The 20,059-nt window shown below is 49.6% G+C and overlaps 1 pseudogene; it reads left to right on the top strand.

Moving 5' to 3' along the window:
• Nucleotides 1–13,380: 13,380 nt before the first annotated feature.
• Nucleotides 13,381–13,929, top strand: LOC137211670 (V-type proton ATPase subunit e 1 pseudogene; annotated as a pseudogene).
• The last annotated feature ends 6,130 nt before the right edge of the window (nucleotides 13,930–20,059 follow it).

The following is a 20,059-nucleotide window of genomic DNA, read 5'->3' as shown; positions in this document are numbered from 1 at the left end:
TACTAAAAAAGAAGGGCTGGGCTTCCCTGGTGGCGCAGTGGTTGAGAGTCCGCCTGCCGATACAGGGGACACAGGTTCGTGCCCCGGATCGGGAGGATCCCACATGACGCGGAGCGGCTGGGCCCCTGAGCCATGGCCGCTGAGCCTGCGCGTCCGGAGCCTGTGCTCCGCAACAGGAGAGGCCACAACAGTGAGAGGCCCGCGTATCGCAAAAAAAAAAAAACAAGAAGGGGGCAGTGAATAATGGGGACAGTCATCACTTTCTGCCATAAACCCCAAGAGGAAAGTCATATCAGGGCCACAGGCAGAACTCTGGGACCAGCCTGTGGGGCTCTTCTAGAGATTCTCCCCAAGGAATAAAGGAGGTTCAGGGCTTTTTCTTAAGGGAGGCTGCGGTAGATTGTCCTTCAGCTCTTCGTTCTCACCTACCTTGTGACCTTGGGGCGGGAGAATAGGCAGAATATATTTCTCCACCTTAATAATGTTGGGCTTGGCCATTTGACTAGTTTTAGCCAATGGGATGTGAGCAGAAATGGCAACATGCCAGTTCCAAGCCAGAGCCTGGAGGGGCACCGTAAGTTTCTGCTCCTGCCGTTCACCACAAGAAGGATGTGTCCCAAACAGCAGCTACCCAGGAAGATGAAGAAACACATGGAGCGCACCTGAGCGTAAGCCTGGAGCCAGGAGTGCTGAGCCCAGCCGAGACAGCCCACCCCAGGACTCACGAGTACGGAAACAGATGAACATTGGTGTTGTAAGCCAGTGTTTGGGGAAGCCTCATCATGGAGCATTATTGCAGCAAAACTGACCGGCACAGAGGCTATGGCGCCTCTAATCCCTGGTCCTGTCCCCATCTTTCCTCCTACCCACACTTCTCCAGTTCATTAACTTGCTTAGTCAACAGTCATTTATAGGATGCCTGTCCTGTGCCAGGCACTGGTCCAGGGGCTGCGGCTACAGAAACCTTAAGGCACTTCCCGGCTAAGGAGAGGGACAGATGTATAAATAAATGATGACACTCTCACATGGTATGATATTGTGATTTATAATAAGAAATATCTATTTGGTCTTTATCCCCTTCTCTGCCAGGAGCTCTTAAAACCCTTGGAATTTCCTAAGTGAGGAGAGTGACCAATGTATCTTTTGTTACATTAATGAAGTGATTTTTGAAAAGCCCCTGGGTCACCTAAGGATGAGGGCTGGTCCCCAGCGGAAGCAGCCTTGTGATTGGAGGGCTGGAACCTTCATCCCACTTCCCCTGACCTCTGGAACGGGGAGAGGGGCTGGAGATTGAGTTCAATCGCCAATGGCCAATGATTTAACCGATCGTGCTTATGTAATGAAGCCACCATAAAATCCCCAAAGGTCAGGGTTTGCAGAGTTTCTGGGTTGGTGAATGCATGGAGATGCAGGGAGAGCGGGGCACACTCAGAGAGCATGGAAGCTCCGTGCCCTTTCCCCAGACCTTGCCCTATGCATCTCTTCCATCTAACTGTTCCTGAGTTATATCCTCTTATAACAAAGCAGTCATTTCGTAAGAGAAATGTTTCTCTGAGTTCTGTGAGCCACTCTAGCAAATTAATTAAACCCACGGAGGGGGTGGTTGGAACCTCCAATCTATGGCAAGTCAGCCATGTACCAGTGACAACCAGGACTTATGATTGGCATCTGGAGTTGGAGAGGTAGGCAGCCGTGTAGGACTAAGCCCTTATCTATGGGATCTGATGCTATCTCCAGGCAGATAGCTTCAGAATTAAGTCAAATTTGTAGGACATCTGGTCAATGTCCTCCGAGAATTGAGTTATTTAACGGTATGGAAAAACAACAACAGGTATTTCATAATGGTAAGTGCTATGGTTGGAATCTATACAAGCTGCTGGGTAAGGCGGAAGCTCAGCACAGGGCTCAGAATGGGAGAGCCAGATAGCTCTGCTTTGCTGCCTTTTGCTTCCACCCCCTGCCCACAGCCCTCCTAACCATCCAGAAACTTGAGGCCTGGTCCGGAGCGAGTACAAGACTCCAGGATGTGCTACAGAAACAGCTGTGAATCACAGATGGTTACTGTTCTTTCACAACAGCCAATATTTATTGGATACTTACTAAGTGCTACGGTGCCAGAGGAGAGTCACATGCCCTGCTGTCAAGTTCATCCATTCCCCTGGGGATGACATTCAGGAGACAAGTGCTAATAATCAGACGCAACCTAAAAGCACATCTGTGACTCTGGGGAAATAACTGACCCACTCTGAGCCTGTTTCCTCATCTTTAAAAGAACATCCAGGGCTTCCCTGGTGGCGCAGTGGTTGAGAGTCCGCCTGCCGATGCAGGGGACACGGGTTCGTGCCCCGGTCTGGGAAGATCCCACATGCCGCAGAGCGGCTGGGCCCGTGAGCCATGGCCGCTGAGCCTGCGCGTCCGGAGCCTGTGCTCCGCAACGGGAGAGGCCACAACAGTGAGAGGCCCGCGTACCGCAAAAACGAAAAACAAACCTAAAAGAACATCCATCTCACAGGGCTTGGTGAAGATTTGGGAGCCCATACATAGCTTGTCTGGCACAGTTTCCAGCACAAAGCGAACCAGCAATCAACAGAAGGCATTCTTACTTCCTGACTTACTTCACTTACTGTGAGAATCTCTAGGTCCATCATGTTCCTGCAAATGGCATTATTTCATTCTTTTTTTATGGCTGAGTCATATTCCATCGCATATATGTACCACATCTTCTTTATCCATTCCTCTGTCAATGGACATTTAGGTTAAGTCAGTCAGACAGAGAAAGACAAATGTCATATGATGTGGAATCTAAAACGATGATACAAATGAGCTTATTTACAAAACAGAAAGAGAATTGGACTTCAAAAACAAGCTTAGGGGAAAGGTGGGGGGAAGGGATAAATTAAGAGTTTGGGATTAACATATACACACTACTATCTATAAAATAGATCATCAACAAGGACCATAGCACAGGGAACCCTACTCAATCTTCTGTAATAACCTATATGGGAAAAGAATCTGAGAAAGACTGGATACATGTGTATGTATAACTGAATCACTTTGCTGTACACCTGAAGCTAACAAAACATTATAAATCAACTATACCCCAATATAAAATAAAAAGTAAATTTTTAAATAAATAACTAAATAGAAGGCGTTCTTAGCTAACCTGTGTAAGGCAAGTGGTAAAACCAAGCGTGTACCTCGAGCATGAGGTAATCGTGAGGTGCATTTGGAGTCACGTGATCCACAGGGCAAATGTTAGCTCTTCCCATCGCTGGACTTTTAGGATGTTGCTGGTTGAGGTCACTGCCATACCAACGGACACCTTCCTGCCTGAGCGTTTTTCTTCTTTTGAATTATTTCCCTGGGACAAATTCAAAATCCTTTCTCCAGCCCTTTCTGCATCTGTCAGATCCAACAAAAGCGGGTAGCAGTAAATCCTGCAGCAGCTGAGGCCCAGGACCAAGTCGTGGCAGCTCCCCTGCTATGAGCTGCCTGCAGCGGGTGACCCAGAGCTGCTCATTCTAGCTGAGGCCCGTGTGCCAGAGATGGCATCATCAAGGAAGATCAGTTCTCAGCAGTGGAGATGGGAGAGGAGAGGGGAGCAGGACTTTTTGTCTCTTGGGATTGTACCTCATCCTGAGGGGGGAGGAAAATAGTACAAATGCAGAAGACAGGCTTGCCTAGTAGTCCTTTGAGAACAGTCCAGAAAATTCCCATGGGAGCGTAGGTGTCACGTCGGAGCGGAGTTAGGTGGGGCTGAGTGTTGGGATTGAGGCCTCAGCCTTGGAATCTTCTGCACGAGAGGAAACGCATGACTCAGTGTGGAGGAAGGAAGGAAACTCTGAAAGAGGAGTCAGGGTCCGAGATGGGGGCTCTCCACTCAGGGGATCCTGAGTCCTCAGAATTGTATGCAATATTTTGCGTGTGTGTGATCCGGATGTCAGCTAAGACACCCGATCCTTTGAGCTCTAATAAAATCAGTGCCTACTCCATCCCACGTGCACCCCTCCCAGCCCCTCCAAGGATTCTGGCATCTCGATAATGAAGTTCCTGTTTATCACTGGCTCTATGGTCTTCCAAATTAGTTGTCTGTGGAGCGTCTCACCACCTTGCAGGTACTGCCCTTTTTCCACTCTGGATTGACCTGGACATGGAAATCAGCCCCTCTCTGTGCCTTCAGTGCACACACAGAATCACTCACACACAAGTATATTGCAGACTGGCCTAAAGACTCAAGGGCCGGTCAGGTAGAGAGCAGACATTCGTTTTGTTTCCATACTATTTGTGCGTGTGTTGTGTCTTTGTTTTTTATCTGCCCCGTGTCTCTTTCACCATCGGGTGAAAACAGAGGACTCTTTTCCCCAGTTCCATGATTCTGAAAGTGTTGCCATATACAGTATCCAGGCTCACCCGCCACCGGGCTAAGCACCTGACCCGGGCCTGGTCCAATCCGACTAAGGTACCCCGTCCCCCAGAGACTGGGGATGACTGAGCTGCTTCAAGGTAGGCCTGGGGCTGCTGGGGCCACATCTTCCCAACTGTGTGGAATAGGCCTCTCTGCAGGAAAGAGAATGAAGACCAAAAGATGCGAAGCCAAGAGAGACAGGGGGACAAGAAGGGAGTGTCCTTTGAGTCCCTGGATTCTCTTGAGCTACCACAATGTGAACAGCGCCCCCTTGAGTTGTACATCTCAGTGGGACCATGGCTCGATCATGAACTTCCCAGCTAGGTGGGTCGACACATTTCATTTTTCCTGGGTTTTTTCTTAAGAAATTTGAATTGCGGTTTAATCACTTGCTACCAGAAGTCTGAACACAGCAAGGGTTTCCGTCTACTTTACCTTGCTGGTCCTCAAAGTTTGGCCAAGTCTGCAACACATTTTTTGGTATAGAAGTCGTGGAGAGGGGCTGATTTCCAGTCTGGCTCAACCCAGAGCAAAAGGAAGGCAGTACCTGCAGGGCGGCGAGACTCTGCAAACAGAACTATTTTCTTTTACAGCGCGGTTAGTCATCACTTTGTTAAGCTCGGGCCTTTCATGCCCTGCTCTGGGGCCTGAGGTCCCATCAAGTCATTTTTGCAAAGGAAAACATTTTCTTTCCCAAAAGGATCTGAAGGCTAAAACAGTTATATTTTCATCGTGTGTGTATTTTTTTCTATGTGAATTTTTCTGGAGAGAAGATTGGTCATCTTCATCCAATTCAAAGAGTTCCGTGACTCAGAACACAAAATACAGGAAGTCCCCTACACACAAACGAGTTCCGTTCCGAGAGCGCGTTCGTAATTCCACTTTGTTCATAAGTCCAACAAAGTTAGCCTAGGTACCCAACTAACACAATCACTGTATAGTACCGTATCGTAATAGGTTGATAATACTTTTCACACAAATAATACATAAAAAACAAACAAACACGAAACATAAAGAAAACATTTTTAATACAGTACCTTGAAAAGTACAGTAGTACAGTACAACAGCTGGTGCTTCTTAGCAGTACCAGCTACATCACCGCTGATTTTACGCTTGCTTCTGGACATCCTGGGCTTGAAATAAAGATACTGTACTACTGTACTCTATATCAGGGGTCCCCAACCCCCGGGCCACAGACCGGTACTGGTCCGCGGCCTATTAGGAACCGGGCTGCACAGCAGGAGGTGAGCGAGCGAAGCTTCATCTGCCGCTCCCCATCGCTCGCGTTACCGCCTGAACCATCCCCCACCCCCCGCCCCAGGTCTGTGCAAAAACTGTCTTCCATGAAACCGTTCCCTGGTGCGGGAAAGGTTGGGGACTGCTGCTCTATACGATACTGTAAGTAAAGTACACAAAAGCACAACCACTGCAGAGGATGCATGCACGTGACAACGTACGCCAGACGCGTAAACTAATTTACGTGATTGGACATGTGAACTCACGTTTGCATCTTTGAAAGTTCACAGTTTGGAGGTTCATATGTAGGGGACTTACTGTAGAAGAAAGGAAGGTGATGGGGGGGAGGGCAAGGGGTCCTCATACACTAGAGCAGGACGGAGGACCTCGCTGCCAGAAGGAAGGCAGAGTCAGACACTACAGGGCAGATCGCACACTGTTCCAACCAGAGGAGTCCTGAGCAGTTTTCAAACATTTTCAGCCTCAGGACCCTTTGTTTCAAACAAAATCTTACCAGAAAACCCAATCTGTAAAACAGACAAAAGGAGTCAGGGAAGGTGGTAAGGGGGAGAGGAAGCCTTGAGCACCAAAGCCCCCAGAGAGGCCCTGAGGAAGGTTCTGTGAGATCTTTAAGTCTCCTCAGTGGGCACTTTGCAAAATCCCTGGATCTAATCGACTCATTTTACAGATGGGGAAACAGGCCCACCAAAAAGAGAGTTGCTTGAGTGATCCAGCTCGTTGTAACATCATCGAAACTAGAAAAGAAGACTCCCAGTCTCCAGTGGTCAGGTCTGTGCTCTTTTTTTTTCTTTTTTTTGTGGTACGCGGGCCTCTCACCGCTGTGGCCCCTCCCGTTGCGGAGCACAGGCTCCGGAGGCTCAGGCCCAGCGGCCATAGCTCACGGGCCCAGCCGCTCCGCGGCATGTGGGATCCTCCCGGACCGGGGCACGGACTCGTGTCCTCTGCATCGGCAGGCGGACTCTCAACCACTGCGCCACCAGGGACGCCTATGCTCTTCTTGCTGCCTGGGAAAATGTGAAAAATGCACTTTCTGCCCCCGAAGCTCAGGGTGCTCTGTCTCTTCCAAAGCCCACACACGGGGCCTGCCTCCAGTCCTATAAAACGCCCCCACTCCAGCCCGGTGGCCCTCCCGGCCTTTCTGGGCAGGACACTGGAGAGAGCTGTGGAGGAGGGCCCAGAGACGCCTCCTCACTCAGCTGGCAACACGAGGGTCCAGGCTGAGTGTCAGCTATCACGGCCCCCCGAGGAGGAGCCCGTGTGAACCCGGGGCCTCAGGGAGCAAGATCTGCTTGGGGCAGAGTCCCAAGACATCTCACTTTACAAGGATGGAATTTCATGACTTGTGTACTTTAATTAAAGTTTTATTTTTATGGAATTTTAGCTAAAGTTCCCCCACTCCTGCAGCTCGCTCATTGTTATTAAAAACCATGACAAGAGGAGGGAAAAACAAAACACAAACAAAAAACACTGTCCGAGCGGTGAAAATGAAGCCACCTTTTAGAAAAGATCTAACAGCACTGTATACCTCAAACCCACTCCCAACCTTCCGATGCTGATTCTGCCCCCATAACTTCACAGATCAGACTTTAAGTCTGTGGCTTATTGCCTTCTGAGCCTCCTGTGGCTTATAGGATTATTCTGGATTTAATCCTTTAATAATTTTTCCTCCCTCCTGTCTAAGGGCCTGGTTTTCCAGCTGAAATCGGCAGGGGTGAAACAGCTTGTTCCCAGCCCTGATGGATTCCCCTCTGAGACTGCTCTTCTCTGTTACTGTTAGAAAATTACGGAGGGGAGCAGGGACTTACAAAGAAAAAGTTTAAGGTCTCTGTTCTGAAGCTCTGGTGGAGAAGAAGAGGCAGCCATGCCAAGGCCTGTGCCTGAAGCCTGCAAGACATTATCCTCTTTATTCCTTACCACAGCCTGGCAAGGGAGGGTTATACTCTCCATTTTACAGAAGAAGAAACTGAGGCTCAATGACAAAAATAACTTGCTCAAGTTGACCCAGGTGGGAAGAAGCAGAACCGGGCTTTGAACTCTCTGCAGCTGGACTTGGGAATCTCTGGGCACTACCCCCCTCCACACCAACCTGTTGTCCCATTCAGCTGAGTGTGTGGCTAGACAGGGACCACCCTGGAATGGGGAGCTGGGGGGAGAAGACCCCTTGCTCAGCCAATAAGCCCTGGCACTTAAAGAGTCAGTGATGGGGCTTCCCTGGTGGCGCAGTGGTTGAGAGTCCGCCTGCCGATGCAGGGGACGCGGGTTCATGCCCCGGTCCGGGAAGATCCCACAGGCCGCGGAGCGGCTGGGCCCACGAGCCATGGCCGCTGAGCCTGCGCATCCGGAGCCTGTGCTCCACAACGGGAGAGGCCCGCGTACCGCAAAAAAAAAAAAAAGAGTCAGTGATGCCCCAAGCTGATCCCTCTCACCAACACGTTCCCCGAGATGAGCAGGTACAACCCCGTTCAAAGGGCCCCGACTGAGCAACCCACTGTAAACCAGGAAGGGTGCTAGAGGCGGGAGAACAGAGGAGGAGGAACAAATACCCCATCTGGGGCGGAAACCAAACCCATTCGAACAAATATAACAGACCGTGATGTTGCTACCGGGTGGGACCCCAGGGGAGCCAATGAGGCTCTGACCTGCACGGAGCGGAGGTGGCACATCTGGACTCAGCCTAGAATGGATGTGTTGGATTTCGACCAGCAAAGAAGGAACGAGGGGATTGTTGAGCAGGGGCGACAGCATGAGCAAAGGTGTGAGCTGTGGAAGAAACGGTACATTGAAGAAACCATAGGAAACACAGTTCAAAGTGTGGAAGGGGAAGGGGCAGCTGCAAAGATGATTAAGGCATAGGATGTGTCCTCATAGTTTGGGGCAGGGGCTGAGATCTCACCTGGCCCTGTGGCTGGAGCATGAGGTGGCAGAAGCTGACATTCAGATGGTGCTCAAGAAAAGGGACAGGGTCCCCATGTCCTTTCATCATCTGGGTGTTCCCGAGTCTCAAAGGGAGAAAAGCAACTTGAAACCCTGACTCCCATTCCTCCTCTGGCATCTCTGCCCAGCAGCTGAATCAGTGACCCTCCTATTTCAGGCTTTCTGGGAGACCTGCAGAAAGTGGGGCTGACCCCCACTCATGCTCCAGAGATCCCCCACGAACCAGTCCTCTTGCCCGGGCGCCCCCCTCTGCGCAACAGCAGCCAGGTCCTTAAAGGGCAGGTTCCTCCCCTCCACTGAGCTCTGTGACCAAGTCGGTTCTGTGTCCACAATTCAATCAACAAACCTCCAGTGAGCAACTTCACTGTGTATTGGGCTACAGAGCTGAAAAAGACTGTCCCAGCCCTCCCAGTAGATGAAAACTACAAACAGGTCATAGGAACACAGCAGAGTAAGTTCTATCACTGGAGGTGCTCACGTGGGGCTAGAGCAGCATCAATATCTCCTGCGATCTTGTTAGAAATACAAATTCACAGATCTTTCTCCAGACCTGTTGATTCAGAAACTGGGGATGGGCCTAGCAATCTGTATTTTAACAAACCCTCCAGGTGACTCTAATGCAGGCTCATGTTTCAGAATCTGTGAGCTATAGGAATACGGAGGAGAGAGTGGTACTTAACTCTGAATGGAGTGATGGGGAAGGCTTCCTGGAGGAAGAAACTCTTCCAAGAAATCTTCAAGAACAAGGAGCCATATGAAGGGGCAAAAACATGCCCCGCGTGGATGAAGCTGTTTGAGCAAAAGTACAGAGGGTGAGGGGCTCTGGGTGTTTTCAGAGAACTGCAGGGACAGTGGGTTATCAATGGCGTGGTTGTGATGAAGCTGGAGGGACTAGGAAAAGAAAGAATAAAAGATTTCAGAGTTTCTGAGAAAAGGATGGTGAGAAAGAGAGTTCGGGTGCACAGGTGGACCCCCTGCAGTAAACAGCCCAGCCTGAGCCATGCAGGACAGATCCCCCAGGGACTTGGAAGCCCCCCCCCCCCACCTCGCCCCAAAACTCCTCCGGTTAACCAAAGCAGCATGACCTCATGTGTTATGGCTGCAAAGGCGCAGGAGAGGCCAGATCCGGTGTTTGTATTGAAATTAATTGGGGACTCCGTGTATGATGGAGGCTCTGAGGAATGTACAGCACACCCCCCCCCACAAGTGACCCCACGAACAATGGTGTCGCTTACGACCACCGCGGCCCCCAGCAGTTCACATCTGCACGTCCACAGCCCTTCTCGATGAAATCATAATCACAGACAGATATGAATATTTAAAATCCAAAGCAGATACCTACAGGGATTTGGGATGCGGAGGACTCAGGACAGCACCCCCAGAGCTATTTTCAGCCTAGGAAACGGAACCCCCATTTTATCAGGGTAGCGGCTTGTCAATCAGGAAAATCCCATCACTCGCCCCCAGCCCTGATTTATGGTGATTCAGAGGGGAGATGCTGCCAGGAGCAGGGCTGGGGCCAGGAAAATTTCATCTGTCTGGAATCCGACAGGAAAAAAGAGGCCTGGAAATTTCAGAGGAAGCTGGGATCGGTGCCGGCACAGCACCTCTGTTTGTGTTCGCTCAGCTGGTTCCTGTTAGCGAGTTAAGGGTCCGCTGAGGAAAAGCGTCAGGCCAGGTTTTTCCATCACTCCAGAACCTTGAGCTGGATCCCCAGGCAGCGCTGCTCCCGCGACCTCCGACCCCAAACAACAGGAGCCTTCACCAGGTTTCCCCTGGGCCCCCAGCCCTGGGCCGCATCTTAAATCAACATTTTGTTTTCTTCTCTTTTCTCTTACCAAAAAAAAAAAAAAGTAACTAAGCGATTTTATCTTTTTTGTTGTTTGTTTAATCAGACTTCAGCACATTCAAGAAGCAGAGTTCAATACGACCCCTAATTAATTCAATTTAGTTTTCATTTCCTCCCCTGGAGTGGCCCAGCTCTCCTGAAGTGTCTTCTCATTTGACCTCCCTACTGCTGGGGCACCAGGAACCCCTGACTTCCAAATCTGATGCTGTGAGCTCTAGAATGAAGCCAGGGCTGAGGGCTCTGCTCAAAACCTTGCTGCGAGCGTGGCAAATCCTAGAGGGGCAAACAAGACTATGTCCTCTCCATTCACGCATTAGTTCATTCACTCAGAGCCTATTTTCTGCCAGGCCTTGTACTGCGGGTGTGGGGCTGGGGCGCTGCAGGAGGGGAGGGGATACAAAATGGTCATGACCTGACCTCCAAGAGCTCACAGGTTGGTGGGGGTGGGTGGGGGAGGGGTGTGGGCACAGCCCTATAAATAAATAACCACATTGCAGAGGAATGAATGGGATAACTGAGGTAAACAGAGGAGAATCACAGAGCACAATAGGAGAAGACCCTTGGGCTGGTTCAGGGGACAAGACATCCAAGGGGAAGGAACCATATGTGCAAAGACAGAGGAGCAAGAAAGAAGGAAAGACACATACAGCAACATCCCCAGGAGTCTGGTGAGCCTGGAACATAGATGGGATTCAAGGGCTGGGCTGGCCCAGGAGCAGGGTTTGTTTAGGGTGTTGGGACTTATGCCCAGGGCACTGGAGAGTTTATCCGGGGAACACTGAGGTCAGATGTGCACCTTGTCCGGGTGACCCTGGTGGTGCTGTGGAAGCTAGGGTGCAAAGTGGTGAGGTTAGAGGAGAGGGACCAGTCAGAAGAGAGGACAGGGGCGGATCAGGCAGGGCAAAGGGGCTGGAGGGCAGGGTTTAAAAGGCATTTAGAATCTCAGTTCTGTTACCCCCAGTGGCTGGCAGATAGGAGCTGTTCAATAATCAAATGTCAGTGGGCCAGGGGAGACCTAACTTCCTAAGGAATCCAAAGAAAAACCTCATCACAATCCCCAAAGGACAGAAGGTGTCCAGGCCCTCAGCTCCTTCATACAGGCTGGCTGGGGCTGTGGTCAGCCAGGGACCCAGGGGAAGTGAGCCCTGGGGGCCCGACAGTGACCTACAGCTGCCCGTCTTGGGACCCAGCGTCTTCAGGACACTGGGGGAAACTCTGGAAGATCAGTGAGGCACTTCCTGGGGCACAGAAGGTAAGGGGGGTGCCCCAAACCTCAGAAATCAAGATAGATAATATTTGAATGCAGTATTTTAATCAAAATTAATGCAAAAATTCATGATGAACAAAATACAAATTTTTCGAATAAAGACAAGATCCAAACTTGTTCTCAGTCCCCCACCTCATCCTCCTTAGCCCAGCCCTGGTTCCAATAAAACTTTATTTTAAAAAGCAGGCAGGCATCATCAAAAAATCCACAAACAAGGCTTCCCTGGTGGTGCAGTGGTTGGGAGTCCGCCTGCCAATGCAGGGGACACGGGTTCATGCTACGGTCCGGGAAGATCCCACGTGCCGCAGAGCGGCTGGGCCCGTGAGCCATGGCCGCTGAGCCTGCGCGTCCGGAGCCTGTGCTCCGCAACGGGAGAGGCCACAGCAGTGAGAGGCCCGCGTACCACAAAAAAAAAAAAAAAGTCATGTACCACAATGTTCATTGCAGCTCTATTTATAATAGCCAGGTCATGGAAGCAACCTAAGTGTCCATCGACAGATGAATGGATAAAGAAGATGTGACACATATGTACAATGGAATATTACTCAGCCATAAAAAGACACGAAATTGAGTTATTTGTATTGAGGTGGATGGACCTAGAGTCTGTCATACAGAGTGAAGTAAGTCAGAAAGAGAAAAACAAATACCGTATGCTAACACATATATATGGAATCTAAAAAAAAAAAAAATGGTTCTGAAGAACCTAGGGGCAGGACAGGAATAAAGATGGAGACGTAGAGAATGGACTTGAGGACACAGGGAGGGGGAAGGGTAAGCTGGGACGAAGTGAGAGAGTGGCATGGACATATATACACTACCAAATGTAAAATAGATAGCTAGTGGGAAGCAGCTGCATCACACAGGGAGATCAGCTCGGTGCTTTGTGACCCCCTAGAGGGGTGGGACAAGGAGGATGGGAGGGAGACGCAAGAGGGAGGGGATATGGGAATATATGTATATGTATAGCTGATTCACTTTGCTATAAAGCAGAAACTAATACACCACCGTAAAGCAATTATACTCCAATAAAGATGTTTAAAAAAAAAAAAAAAAAGCAGGCAAGGACTTAAGGACTTCCCTGGTGGTCCAGTGGGTAAGACTCCACTCTCCCAGTGCAGCGGGCCAGGGTTCGATCCCTGGTTGGAAAACTAGATCCCGCAAGTCACAACTAAGACCCAGAGCAGCCAAAAATAATAGATAAATAATTTAAGTCTTTACCAAAATCATAAGTGAAAAAAAAGAACAACATGTTTAAAAACTTAATAAATAAAATAAAATAAAAAGCAGGCAGCCAGCCCATGGGCTGTAGTTTACTGATTTTTTTTTGAATATTGTGTTAAATTTTATTTCTCTTGATTACTGGGTTTTTTGGGCCTATAGCAAGTGCCTACTCCCCTCATCCTAGACCTGGGCCTGTCACAGAGGGTCCCTTTCTGGACTACAAACCCCAGGGAGAAGAGGTCAGGCCTGCAGAGATCAACATACCCATGTGAATCTGGCTTGAGATCACTCTCATACCACATGTGCTGAGAGCTCCATGCTGGTCAGCAACTCAGAACCAAGGGACTCCACAGATCCTGGTTCCCTGTCTCTTGGAAAATCTGATGCTACCGTATACCTGGGAAGAGTTTAGCAAGCTTTTTTTTTTTTTTAATCTATTTTTTGGGGTGGGACCAAAGTGAGGCAGCAGGGCAGAGGCTGGCACCTCCCACAGAAATCGTGCCATATACTGGCCTCACCGTGCCTCTCATCGTGATGAGCATGTTCTGGGGCTTCACCGGCTTCCTGATGCCCTGGTTCATCCCAAAGGGTCTCAGCCGGGGAGTTAGCATCACCATGTTGGTGACCTGTTCCGTTTGCTGCTATCTCTTTTGGCTGATTGCAATTCTGGCCCAACTCAACCATCTCTTTGGACCACAGTTGAAAAATGAAACCATCTGGTACCTCAAGCATCATTGGCCTTGAGGAAGAAGCCCTGCTCGCCAGTGCTCAGTCGCTGAGGTCACGAAGAGAACTCCTCTGGATGCAAAATCACCTCCATACGCAGACCACCTTCCTTGACTCGCCCACTTTGGCCATCAGCTGCCTTAAACGTTCCCACCACATTTGAATATCTTATTCTACAAGGCAGTATTTTTTCCTATCACATTTTTCACGCTGTGATGAATGATGTATCTATTGAATCTAAACTGTGCTGCCTCTATAAAATGTTTATGTACTCTTCCAAGCTAGAAAGTGCTGTTCTTCTGAGAAATAACGTTACTCTCTCCTTGGAAAGTGTGGATGTGAAGATGGTTCCTGCCTGCTCACAACACGAGAATCAGAGAAGTGTTTAAAAACTGTTACATGACAATAAGACTCCAGTGGGGCCGTCAGTAAGAGAACATGCTCAGAGGGAAAATCTGTCCCACCAGAATTATACCAAAGTATATTTTCAGGATGAATGTCTTATTTCTGCCCTCTTTTGGAATGAATTCTTTTTCTGCTTTCTATGGAAAAAAATCTATTTTTTATTGAAGTATAGTTGAATTACAGTGTTGTGTTAATTACTGCTGTGCAGCAAAGTGACCCAGTTATACACACACACACATATATATATATGTATATATTCTTTATCATATTCTTTTCCATTATGGTTTATCACAGGATATTGAATATAGTTCCCTGTGCTTTCCAGTAGGACCTTGTTGTTTATCCATTCTATATACACCAGTTTGCATCGATCCTTGGCCTCAAGATCCGGTAGACTCAGACAGACATAGAAAAATAAATGCAAAATGAAGTGAGATGTGCTCTTTAGAGACAGAAGAATGTGGGAATTTCGAGGGGACAACTATTGATATTTAGCTGACGGTTAGGGGAGGTTTTGCAGAGCAGGGCCTTGAATTCTATCCAAGTAGAATCGTGCCAGACGGACTAAGACTTTTCAGACAAGGACCTTGTCTTAGTTTGTTCAGCCTCTGCTATAATGAAAATAGAGCAGGTGGGTGGGTTTATAAACAGAAATGTGTTTCTCATGGTTCTGGAGGCTGGGAAGTCCAACATTAGGGTGCTGGCAGATTTGGTGTCTGCCGAGGGCCCACTTCCTGGTTCATGAATGTCTCTTATCACCATGTCCTTCCATGGCAGGAGGGGCGAGGGAGCTCTATGGGGTCTCATTTTATAAGGGCACTAATCTGATCATAAGGGCTCTGTCCTCATGACCTAATCACCTCCCAATGGCCCCAACTCTAAACACCATCAGATTGGGGATTCAGATTTCAATATGAATTTGGGGGGGACACAAGCATTCCGTCCCTAGCAAATCTGTACGTGCAAAGGCAGAGTGTGAAAAAAGGCAGCATGATTGGAGATGGGGAGAGGCATGAATGGCGGGGCAAAGCGTGCAGGAGGGTCAGTGATGGGAGAGGTAGATGGTAAGATAAACTCGACGTAGACCACGAAAGGCCCTGTGTGCTAAGATAAAAATCTGGATCTTATTCTCTTGGCAGTGGGAAACCATTGGAAGCTTTTAGGCAGAAAATGGCATTTTGGATCTGTTTTTAGAAAGAGAATGCTGGCAGCTAAGGAGAGGAGGGACTGAAGTTGGAAGTATCTGGAGGTAGAAAAGTCAGTTGGGATGTTGTGCAATAATCCAAGGGAGAAATGATAAAGGCGTGAACCAAGACAGCGATGGCGGGGAGGGAGAGCAGGGACGGAGTTAAAGAGATTTCTGATGAGAAGCCACACCACTTGGTGACTAAGGAGACATGAAGGATGAGGGAGAGGGAGGAGTCTCTGTTGATTTCCAGGTTTCTGTTTTAGGTGATTATGTACAGCAAACAAAACAGGGGAATATGGGAGGAGGGGCAAATCGGGGAACAGAGGATGTGCTCCGTTTAGGACTTGTTGACTCTGAGTAGATGGAAGATATGCAGATGAAATAACCAAATGAGATGTGATGGGCTCAAGGGGAAGTTTAGGCTGGAGATATGCTGTGTGGAGATCTCAGGTGAGCTGAGCCAGAGGGAGGGTCTAGGGAAAAAGAGAGCTGAAGATGAGAGGCTGGCAGAGGACGAGTGGAAAGAGATGAGGGAGACCAGGGACCAGCGAGGAGATCCGGGAGCTGGAAAGAGTGATATCCAGGGGACCAGGAGAGCTGATAGACAAAAGGAAGAGAAACGGTTCTGTGCAGCAGAGTGGTGAGGACATGAAGACGAGAACCAAACCGTAGCCTGAAGACGAGGAGGTCATTGGCGTCTCTAGTAAGAGCAACTTCAAAATCTGCATCTCCACCAAATCCACGGACTATCACGTCTGTTTCCATGGGCTGGTGGGAAGAGGCCTGAGGAGTTCATGAGACGTGAGGAGGTGGATGGTGCCTTGAGAAGTTCTGGGAAGCTAATGACTCGAACAGGATGTTTGCCTCCAGCAAGCGTTCACGTGAATGAACGCCCCTTCCACTTACAAAGCCAGCACTTCCTACAGAGTCTGCAGTGAGATGGGCAGGCAAGCACCCCGAAACACACCTAGCACAGTAAACCTGTGTTCCTTTCTAAACCGGCTGACATGGTCTGAAATGGGGGGACAACTGGAGGTGGGAAATGATGAGGTTTCAACCATTCAAGGGTTCTTAAGGCACTGAGCACCTACTACAGACCTTTGAGATGATCACATACGGACCAGGAAGTGGATTCATGGCAGACAATGATGGAGATGGTGGGAAATTCTCCCTGTTCCCCAACACGCATCCTGGCTCCCTCCACACAGAGATGAGAAGAGTTGACCCCTTAATGCACTGGTGTCTGCAGGCCCCGGGGAGCCCTGTACCCAGGGCTCTCCTCCTTCCAAAAAGTACGAGATCTTGGGAGCCATGGGGTGGAAGCCTGAGGGTGTGGACTGGCCCTCTGGCCTCAGGCCCACCCAGCCAGGGAGGGGTTTTCCATCCACTACCCCTCCTCCCACCTCCACCCAGGCCCTGACCGGAACAGCCAGCCTGCTGAGGGCTCTCCCGGAAGTCACTGGTTATTCTTTCAAAAGGAGCCAGAGTTCCAAAACCAAACTTCAAATGCCTTCCCTCCCACATCCTCCCACAGCCCCACCAGCCTGTCTATCACTTGAAGCAGTGAGACTTAGAAACCAGAAGCATGGAAATGACATCAGCAGACACTGGACAGAGACCTGCAGCAGAAGGAGAGTGGGTCTGGGGGGGGGGGGCGGGGGGGGCGAAGAGCAGGGGCCTTAACTGACCCATCACCCCGCCTGCATTCTGCTCCCCCCTACCCAGTCCTTCGGGCCTCCAAACAGGAAGATCCTGTCTTCCTCAAAGCGAGAGTAATGTTCGCCTCTTAACTCTAATTATTCCAGCTGACCAGGAATGCAAGTAAAACCAAGACAAACTGTGATGCTGCAAATAGATACCCATGTGAAAAGATAGAAAAGAGAGAGAGACACAGGCGGAGGACCAATGAGCCAGGGGAACCCAGGACACATCTACTCACAGATCAAACATCATGTCCCTGCCTCTCAGGAAACGCCGGGCTACCACCCCAAGATCCCTCTTCTCCCCAAACCTCCCCCAAATACCCTCACATCCATCCTTTCTCACCCACCCCTCTGCTGTCCCCAGCCCTAGATCAGCCCAATGATCCCTGTTTCTTGTTCATATCAGAACTGCAGTCAGCAGATTTTAATATTGTGTATCCAGAAGACGCCGTGAGACTGTCCTCTTGGGATCATGCTTCACTCCCCAAAGACCCACGACAGTGTGCAGAATCGCCAGGGAAGCCACGAGAAACAACACAGTGACAATTGTTTACCGGAAAATTTGGCTGGGAGAAGCTTTATTCTCACGTAAAATCAACCCAGATGGATTATGAAGAAGAGAGCGACACGCATGAATTTTTAAATAAAACATCATCTTCCAAATCATGTGGGCTAAATACAACGTGAGATCCAGGATTAGAGCCTGGAACAGAAAAAGGACATTGATGGAAAAACCGGTGAAATACAAATAAAGACGGGAGTTTAATTACTAGTAAGGTACCCATGTGAATCTCTCAGTTTTAATTAAAGTACCTTGGTTAAATAAGATGTTAACATGAGGGGAAACTGGGCTAAAGGGTGTACGGGACTCTGTACTATCGTTGCAACTTTTCTATTAATCTACAATTATTCCAAGAGACTTCCCTGGTGGCCCAGGGGTTAAGAATCTGCCTGCCAATGCAGGGGACACGGGTTTGATCCCTGGTCCAGGAAGATTCCACATGCTGCAGAGCAAGTAAGCCTGTGCGCCATAACTGCTGAGCCCACGTGCCATAACTACTGAAGTCCACACGCCTAGAGCCCGTGCTCCACAACAAGAGAAGCTGCTGCAATGAGAAGCCCACGCACCGCAACGAAGCATAACCCCAGCTCACCACAACTAGAGAAAGCCCGCGTGCAGCAATGAAGACCCAACACAGCCAAAAAATAATAATGATGATAAATTTTAAAAAAATTAAATTATTCCAAAATTTCAGGTTTATTTTTTCTTTTTTTTTTTTTGCAGTACACGGGCCTCTCACTGTTGTGGCTTCCCCCGTTGTGGAGCACAGGCTCCAGACGCGCCGGCTCAGCGGCCATGGCTCACGGGCCCAGCCGCTCCGTGGCATGTGGGATCTTCCTGGACCGGGGCATGAACCTCGTGTCTCCTGCATCGACAGACGGACTCTCAACCACTGCGCCACCAGGGAAGCCCTAGGTTTACTTTTTTTAAAATCATATGACTCTTTCTAGCTTCCTGACCTCCCCACTCCAACCTCACAACTCCCCCACCCCCCCACCCCACCCCCACAACACAAGTTCACGATCTGCTGCTCTATCAGAGTTCCTTGGGTGGCAACCACTAAGAGCCCCATGAGGACAAGCTGGGGCCAGAGGCAGGATGTGTGGTCATAGGCGGATCTGAACCAGCTCGAACACAAGGAAATCAGAACCACAGACAGACCAAAGCCCTGGAATTTCAAATCTTTCCAGATCTAAAGGTCATTTGTTCATTCAATAAGTATTTATCCTAGCACATGCCAAGCGTTGTGCTAGGCTGCTGTGAAAATGGGGATGTGGGGGAAGAGGGCTGCAGGTACAAAATGAGTAAGACCCAGAAAAACACACAGTCTCCTCCCTTAAGGAAGCAGTGAGGGAAACAGATGTGCTCCCCATGCAGTGAAAACACCGGGCAGTGACTGGAGGATGGGGATATGCACAAAGCCTGCCAGGGTGATCAAGGAAGGCTTCACAGAGGAGGTGGCATAAGCTCCGGCAGCTATAGTTCAATTGCTCCCTGTGACCAAACGTAGTCACACACAAGCCACTGGCTCTGGCAGCTGGAAAGAGGAGCTGAGGAAAAGTAGGGCCATGCCTTCTGCAAATATCAAGTGCTGTAGCATCATAAAATCATCATCATCATCATCACCACCACCATCAGGACTCTGATGGCCCAGTGGGAGGCCCAGGGCCCTAAAGGGAGCCCCTGGTGAGGGGAGAACAGGCGTAAAGGAGGCCTGGGGCTGCTTCCCATACCTGCAGCTAACAGGGCCACTTCCAGGCGGCCTGGGGCGTGTTGACACAGCTGGGGAAGAAAGACTTGTCTGCCTCATTAATCACTTCTGCACAGGAGCTCCAGGGGCCTGAGCTAGCTCTCCCCGGGCTCCTGAGGGTGGAGGGGGGTGCCTGGCCTCAAGCTAGGAGACAGGGGAAGGTCTGCCGAGGCCAGGATGGCATGGAGCAAGGCTGCCAGGCCCCAGGGACCCACCCAGGCCAGGGGATTTCCCAGCCAGGATGTTTGTCCGAAGAGCAGCAGCCTTCCTGCCCAGAGGTTAAAACTGCTTCCAGTCCGTTGCTGGTAACCCCCTAACAGGCAAGTCCCAGGAGAGGATTTTTTTTTTTTTTTTTTTGTCTCTTGTGGCCAAGCCAGTGTCAGTGGCTTACCATGTGATTCGTGACCTTCCCTAAACCCAGAATCCCTTGTGTGTGTGTGTGTGTGTGTGTGTGTGTGTGTGTGTGTGTGTGTGTGTGTGAGATCACTGCCTTTGCTGAGAACAGGGAGAAGATCCATTCGAACCGGAAGGCTGTTTTAAGCTCTACGAGGGAGAGGATAGGAATCTGTGGAATTATTTCTTCATCCATTGTTCATTATTCATCCCACAAACATTTAGCAAACACCTACTATGTGCCTGGCACTGCTCTAGGATCCCAGAAGACAGCCAAGAGCAGAGAGAAGGTCCTGCTTTTCTCAAGCTTGCTTTCTAGAGAGAAGGGCAGAGAATAGGAAAAGTGTGTTCACCGGAGTCATCAGGAAGGCCAACGCCCTGAGCCCAGACACAGTTTC

This window comes from Pseudorca crassidens, chromosome 19, assembly GCF_039906515.1.
Source record: "Pseudorca crassidens isolate mPseCra1 chromosome 19, mPseCra1.hap1, whole genome shotgun sequence".
Taxonomy (NCBI): Eukaryota; Metazoa; Chordata; class Mammalia; order Artiodactyla; family Delphinidae; genus Pseudorca; species Pseudorca crassidens.
This window is presented reverse-complemented; position numbering and strand designations above follow the sequence as displayed.